A 7,088-nucleotide genomic window follows, 5' to 3' on the forward strand; every position below is an offset into this window, starting at 1 on the left:
AATTAGAGGGCATTTAATGAGGCAGCAGATTAAAAACAAGTAATGCAAGAGAAAGTACTTTTTTTCATAGAGTGTGTAATCAAATTGTGGCTCTCAGTGCGAACAGAACATTTCAGAGACTAAAATAGAAGCAATTAGAAAAAGCTCATGGAGGGTAGATTCATCAGCTGATTTTAAACATGTACTGCATGCTATTGTCAGCTCAGGAAGCCACTAATCCTTTGTTGCAGGAGTCCGGGAAAGTATAGCAGCTACAGGTCTCATAATACTTTTTTATGCTCTTCTTTGTTAGTATTCCCTGTGGATATTATTGCAGGCAAGTTGTTGTGTAGATGGATCTTTAAAGAAAAAGTCTGGATTTATATTCTTATATGGGAGACACTGGAAGAAGAGAGTCCAGGATGATCTGCAGTCTGACAGAAGAACGGGAGGAAGAGAATTTAAAAGTCATACCAGCATCAGGAGGAGGTAGTGTAATGCACTGGAAACTTAGTATTAATACACGGACTGGACATCAGAGTTGGTCTAGGGGAAAAGAGGTGGGCTGTCTTCTGGGAGCAAGCATACAAGGTAAGGATTTTAGACTGAACAGGATATTGGCTGGAGCAGGAAAGGCCATCTGGTTATTCTTCATTGGGGGCCAAATCAAAAAGGTAGATTTCAACTGAAATGTCTCAGCACAAACAAGTTTCATGTGATCTTTCACAGAACTTTCCCTACTCCTAGGAAAAAAGGAACATGTGGACCAAGGAAATGAAGACCCAACGATGGGCCAAGATTAGTGCTGCAAGAAAGACTTGGCATTTTTTCTTCATCTTGATGGGGAAAGCACTCTGTCCTGTGTTGACTCCACCCTAGTACCTGGAGCATAGGCATTGCGCGATTAAATCTGAGACTTTAATAACAGCTTTAAGCAAAAATGATTGTTTAAGTCATCTTACATGCAATCCCTCCTTGATTTCAGTACAGAGGCAGAGAAAATTTGATAATAATACTGAATAAAGGAGTTATTCCTGTAGGTCTACACAGACAAATGATTTCTTCACTCTATATATGAGCATATCACATACTTTAATTCTGTATTACTAGCCTCCTAAGATGTAGGCATGTGTGAGATAAACAGGCTAAGTGGAACATAAACTGAAGTTGAGGACCACTTTGATTCAATATTTTCATTAAAGACCTTAGTATAGAGGAGAAGAAATGGTATCTGTTGATGGCACAAAACTGGGAGTTGTTATCAACACAGCAACAGCCAAATGAAATAAGGAAAGAATGGAGTGGCCTTCAGACCACATAAAATAGAAGTAGGATGAACGGATAAGTAATGTGTGCCAGGATTAATTGTGGGCATTCCTGTAATAACTGGAAGCTCATAATTTAGAAATGACAGAAGAAGAAAAAGAGATAGAAGGGTACTGACTGAGAAGTGTATGATTATAGCCACTAATGTCATATGAAAAAATCAAATGTAACCACAAGAGAGATGTTTCTGATAGATATAGGGAAATATCAATGTCATTGCATAAGGTACTTGTGGGATCATATCTGGAATACTGTGTGTAATTCTGATTATTTGCATTCAGGAAATTAGTGTATTCCTGCGAGTGACAGCAGGTAAAGCCTAAGGGAAATATAATTATTTAATTAACCTGATTCTTTTCCAGTGGACCATGTATTTTTTAAAAAGCATCTATATAAAGCATTTTAAGGGTGCCTGATGGAATAGTATGTCTTTGAGTAGAGAATATCGCACCATCAAAAACATTCAAAGTGCTCACATTCCTTGCTGCTCTGTTAGGCTAAGGAGGCAGAAAGTGATGCAGCTTAAGAATATAGCTAAGAGATAGAAAAGGCTGAGTTGCCGTCTAGTGTATCTCTTGACAGATCCAGTTTGTGATTCTCTGTACCTTTTCCTGTTTCATGTGGTGCTAGAATCAACAGGTGAAGGACCTTCAGCCATCGCCTGTACTCCTGACTTTTCTTAAAAATGTGAGAAAGTTAGTTAAATATCAATATTTGTGCAAGGCATCTTGGTTCAGCTTCCTAACCACCTCTTCTTCCATACCTCTTCTGCATTTGAGATGCCCTAGTTCACCTTGCTTGGCCTCTAGCAACTCAGTGGCCAAAGGACTTCTGTAGATCCTGGCCTGTATTTACCAATGCCACATCAATCTCTTAGATGCCATAAAATGACACAGTATTCAGGCAACTGAATTAATTACATCATGCTGAAGTTATCATTGATTTCCCAGACAAAAACATCACACTGTTTGAAGGGAAAACTAGCTAACCAGACTAAGATCAGAGGTCTTCTTTTTATCAGTGTACAAGATTACTTTTACCAGAGTACATTCAAAATTATAAAATAAAGCTTTGCATATGGTCCAGAGAAATATTAAAAGAAGTTTGAAAAATGTACCTGACACGGTAATACAATGATTTGAGTACTTATACGAGCAAGCAAAACAGAACTGTGATTTGATTTATTTCATTTGACCCTGAAAATGTCTCCTTAAGTCCACGGAAATAGACATAATTTGCATTTTTTCCTGCCATGTCAGTTATTTCTGCTAATAGTAGTCCCTTGCTCTGGCAGTTATTTCTTGTATAACATGCTTTATTGCAATTACTTGCAGAAAATCAATATAATCCTGCAGTGCACAGGTCCAGACAGACTGCTTGTCCTATGGTGGCAGAGAAAGAACAGATACTGCTTTTATTTCAGTTGTCAGTCTGTCAGAGTTTATTACGCTGCACATGAAAACAGTGGTAATCAGAAATGCTTGTAGTGGTATGGGAAGCTGAGTGCAGTGCTCTTCAGCCAAAAAGACTCTTGATTATATTATTGGCAATGTTCAGTTCCCTGTCAGAAAGTCCTGTGACTGGCAGCATGGGGCTGCTCAGCTCTGAGTTTCATAAACCTTAGATGGTCCCTCTGCAGTGACAGCAGCCTGGTGATGTGTCAGGTAAGAAGTAGACCTGTTGTCACACACCTGAGTCATTACAGGGCAGGTCATACAGGTTGTTACTGATATTATTTACTTGTTCCAATACACCTATAAATACTTCTTCCCAGTTTTAGGACTGAATATTACATATTTATTTATTTCTTTTCTTTTTCTTTCCTGTCAGGTATTTGCCTTGGGAAATGCTAAGCTGGATAATGAGTTATGACAAAGTGCTTAGCTTCATTTCTCACCTCTCTTTCTTGAGTGCCGGATGCATTTACAATTTCTGACCCATCCAGTTCTTTCAGGTCTGAAGACACCAGAGTGTTAGAGATGTTGATTCGATTTTCCATTTACATTACTAAGCACTCTATTATCAGAATACTAACAAGACATCTTGTGCTACATATCCCAGACTCTAATAGATTCTTCTCCTAAATGGACTCAGAGCTTCTCCATCACTCTCACTAACACACAGAAACATTCAAAAATACTCATTGCTTTGGGAAAATGCACTGAAACTTCACATTGTTTCTTCTCCAGCAATAGAAACGTCACCATCTGAGGTGAGAGCGCCCAGTTTGGAGTCAGAGCCACATCTTCCTCTTGTATTAATACCTTTATAGATCACAGGCTGATTGCCCCTTCCATACTCTTGAGTTGCCTCCTTCATTACAAACTTGTGGTCAGCTGACAGTATTTGTAAAAGTATGTTTCATAAGGACTTAATATATTGCACCTGGCTAGTATGATGAACAAGAGACTTCCCATTAAGATCTTTGACTGTGTTCAAAACTGCAACTGTCATGTTTTGGATGACATGGACACTTGTATTTTTACAGGTTATGTTAAGCCTTTGTTTTTGTAAGCATATTATCAAACTGAGCTGTATTTTGCTCTTATTCTGTATTTTTTCAACAGCATTATTTCCAAATGAGATATTCTTACAAGTGGTACATAAGCAGTAAGTTGTCCATGGAAGAGTTTCGGGTCTTCATTTATATAATCTTCAGTATACTGAAGCCATGGGCACTACAAATACTAAATATCTCCATTTCAAAGGACTTTAGAAAACACTGGGATGGCTGAAGTCTTTGAGAAGCCTACACAGTAAATTTTGGCTATGCAATGCAAACATGCAAATGTTTCAAATTTAAATTTGTGTGTGTTGTATTACATACAAGGCTTGCTTTATTGCTGATTATGTCTATGTACAAAGCAGTACATCGCTGAGTAATGATGTCTTCCAAGAAAGGTGCATGAAATCAGGCTTAAGGTAGAATCTAGAACTGAGCTCAAACTGAAATGAGCACAAATCCATCTGAAATAGCAGTCTAGTGAAAAATGGAAGATGGAAGAAGGAGATGGAGTATGAGCTAGGCTAGGTAGGACTTCCTGAGGGCAAAAGAAAAAGAGAGATGCTGCTGTTATCTGGAGAAAACTGCTCAGAAGTCTTCTGTTTAAATGATGAAAGAATAATATTGCAGCCCATTATATAAATCTGCTGCTGAAACCCCATCAATAGCAGTAATAATAATAATCTTGAATTCCAGGATAAGCAGGGGTTTAAAATTAGCTTGAACATTGGAGACTGTAGTTTATAAGGAAGAAAGAATTATCTCTTGATGTCTGTGCTGGCATTCAAGGGAGGAAGACATTTTTTTTCTGCCAGTAAAGAGAAGATTATTGGTAGAAAAAGGAAGGATCATTCTTTGCTTTAGGCTCAGATTTATTTTATATTGGAATCAAGCAAAATTCTTCTCTATCTCAGAAAAAGCTATGAATTTCTCAGATACTCTGGAAAATCAAGACCAAATCAATTTTAATTGTATATAGCAGATCACTACCTCCAGGAAGTGTAATATAGATTAACTGTGAAACTTGGCTGAGTATTTGCTGCATGCTCCAGGTCAAAAGGAGCTTGGGAAAATGTCAGTGGCATAACTGATCTGTGTGATACTGGAAGTGTGTGGTAAATCAATATTGTCTTAATTACAGTTTCCTGAGGCAAATATATAGTAGTCAGAGAAGCATGGGATATTTAGCTTTAGCATAATTTATAAAAGCTTAACTAGTCCTTTAATAAATTCATTGTCTGCAAATCATTAAAAAAGCCGCTCAAGGTTTTCCCATACTACTAATCTGACTAGGACGTTCCTGGTGGAGACTGCATAATCGGCTTTGGTCAGACCCACGAGTCACCATGCTTAACTGTTAATATTGCAGAGACCCAGAGAGATCATGGCATTAGGGTTCACCATCCCTGCATGGTGTCCAGCAGCCACAACCAGGTGGAGGGCGCAGGCATAAGTGCCGCTGGTTTGCAAAGCGCTGTCTCCCCTTCTCTTGGCCGCTGGAGTGTATCTTTGTGGTAACCACTGTTCATTGTCACACATCACATCGAAGCAGTGAATGAATTGCAATGGTTTCACAAGGTGATTTGGAAGCAGAGAACACAACTCTTTTTGCACCACCTGAAGCATTTTCCTGACCATGAGTAAACATGTCAGTATGGCACGGATGGTGCTGCTCTAGCGACTGCAGTGCCTGGAGCCAGTTGCCTGCTGAGGCAGCATCTCCACAGAAAGGTGAGCGAGCCCATCAGCCTCCTGCTTGCAGCCTCAGAGTAAGAGTGGCTGAAGAAATGCAGCAGATATAGTGATCGCAGGAAGGTTTCAGCATCGCTGCTTACGCCATGAGCTGGTGTGAGGGCAGACAGTTGCAAAGGAATACAAGCAGCTGCCTTCAGCCAAGCCTGTGGGGTATTTGCAGCGCGAATGGTGTCATGTCACCTTTTCTAAAACAGGTGATGCCAAGGCTCTTCTGGCTTTGTAACAGCTGGCAACACCATTCAATCAATACCCCCATCCCTGAGGACATGGCAGTTTCCTTGCAGAACAAAGCCTGCAAGAGAAAATGCTTGCTGAATCTTAAAAAATGACCAGCTCATCGCCAATGGGAGCCTTTGTTAATGGCTGCACACAGTGTTCACCTGCTGATGGGTGGCTTCACTGCATGTTGCCGTACATTTACATGGCAAGGGCAGGCTTCTCTGTGCGGCATGGTGAAGGAGGAGGTGGTCAGTAGTATGAGAAGGTGAAAGAGTGATCAGCATCAAAGAAGATAAATCCCCTACGGAATGTCAAAGCCAGCGATGTGGTTATAACTTCACCCCAGAGAGGGGGTAGGCAGCAAGCTGTGGCAGTCCCCACTCCGGCTCTCATTTCCCTGTGGCAGTGGTGGGCTGTGGCTAGTGCTTGTTTCTACATCAGGGGAGCTACAGCTGGATTTATGTTTTTCTTCTTTATCTGGTTTAGGGCTCTTTACAATATTTTGAGGTGTGGAACAGCCCCAAAAGAGAGAACTTATGATGCTTAAACCACCCAATTCACTTTAAAAATAAGTTTCATACTTCCGTTAAGAGAGTTTTAATTGCCACATCTGCTGTGGTTTCCTGTGCATTTCCAAACACTACATGAAAGGTGCTGAGACTGGTTAGCACTTCATCTTCCCTTTCCATTTTGATGCCTCTTCCTGGGCATTATAGTGAAGATCATGTATCACAGAAATAAGTCAGGATAGGCATGTGCTTGCATAAAACACTGATTTTTCTTTCAAACCCTATTCTGCTGTGCACACAGCGTTACTGTCCACACAAACCTTCAGGCTGACCCAGCAAAGCTGTTCATGCGTGCCTGCCCAGAGGACCCATCAGAGACCCGAGCCCCACAGGCCCCAGAGACCTGTTGAGGCTTTGGAAGGACCCCAAGGACATTGCAGCACATACCAACAGGACAGGTGAGCAACACCAGAGGAGCAGAGGCAACACAATGGCTCGCCTGCTTCCAGGAAGCACTCTGCTGTGCTGCTCCCCCTGGGTACAAAAGCAGTCATTTAAAATAAATACTGAGATAAAGCCAAACCATTTTTTCCTGAAAGCCACTTTTCACTCCACTGTCCCACCTCTCTAATAAATAGTTAACACTACAGCATTCGTTTGATTAAAAAGGATTCAAGGAGCTACTATGCAGAGGTCACTGCAAAACACAGTGGTGGATTTCACTACTATCCACGCATGAAAAGTGCAAGATATTCTTTACAAACTCTGTTGTTAATGAGTGCAGGCAGCTCAGCTCA

Source organism: Aquila chrysaetos, chromosome 19 (assembly GCF_900496995.4).
Source record: "Aquila chrysaetos chrysaetos chromosome 19, bAquChr1.4, whole genome shotgun sequence".
Taxonomy (NCBI): domain Eukaryota; kingdom Metazoa; phylum Chordata; class Aves; order Accipitriformes; family Accipitridae; genus Aquila; species Aquila chrysaetos.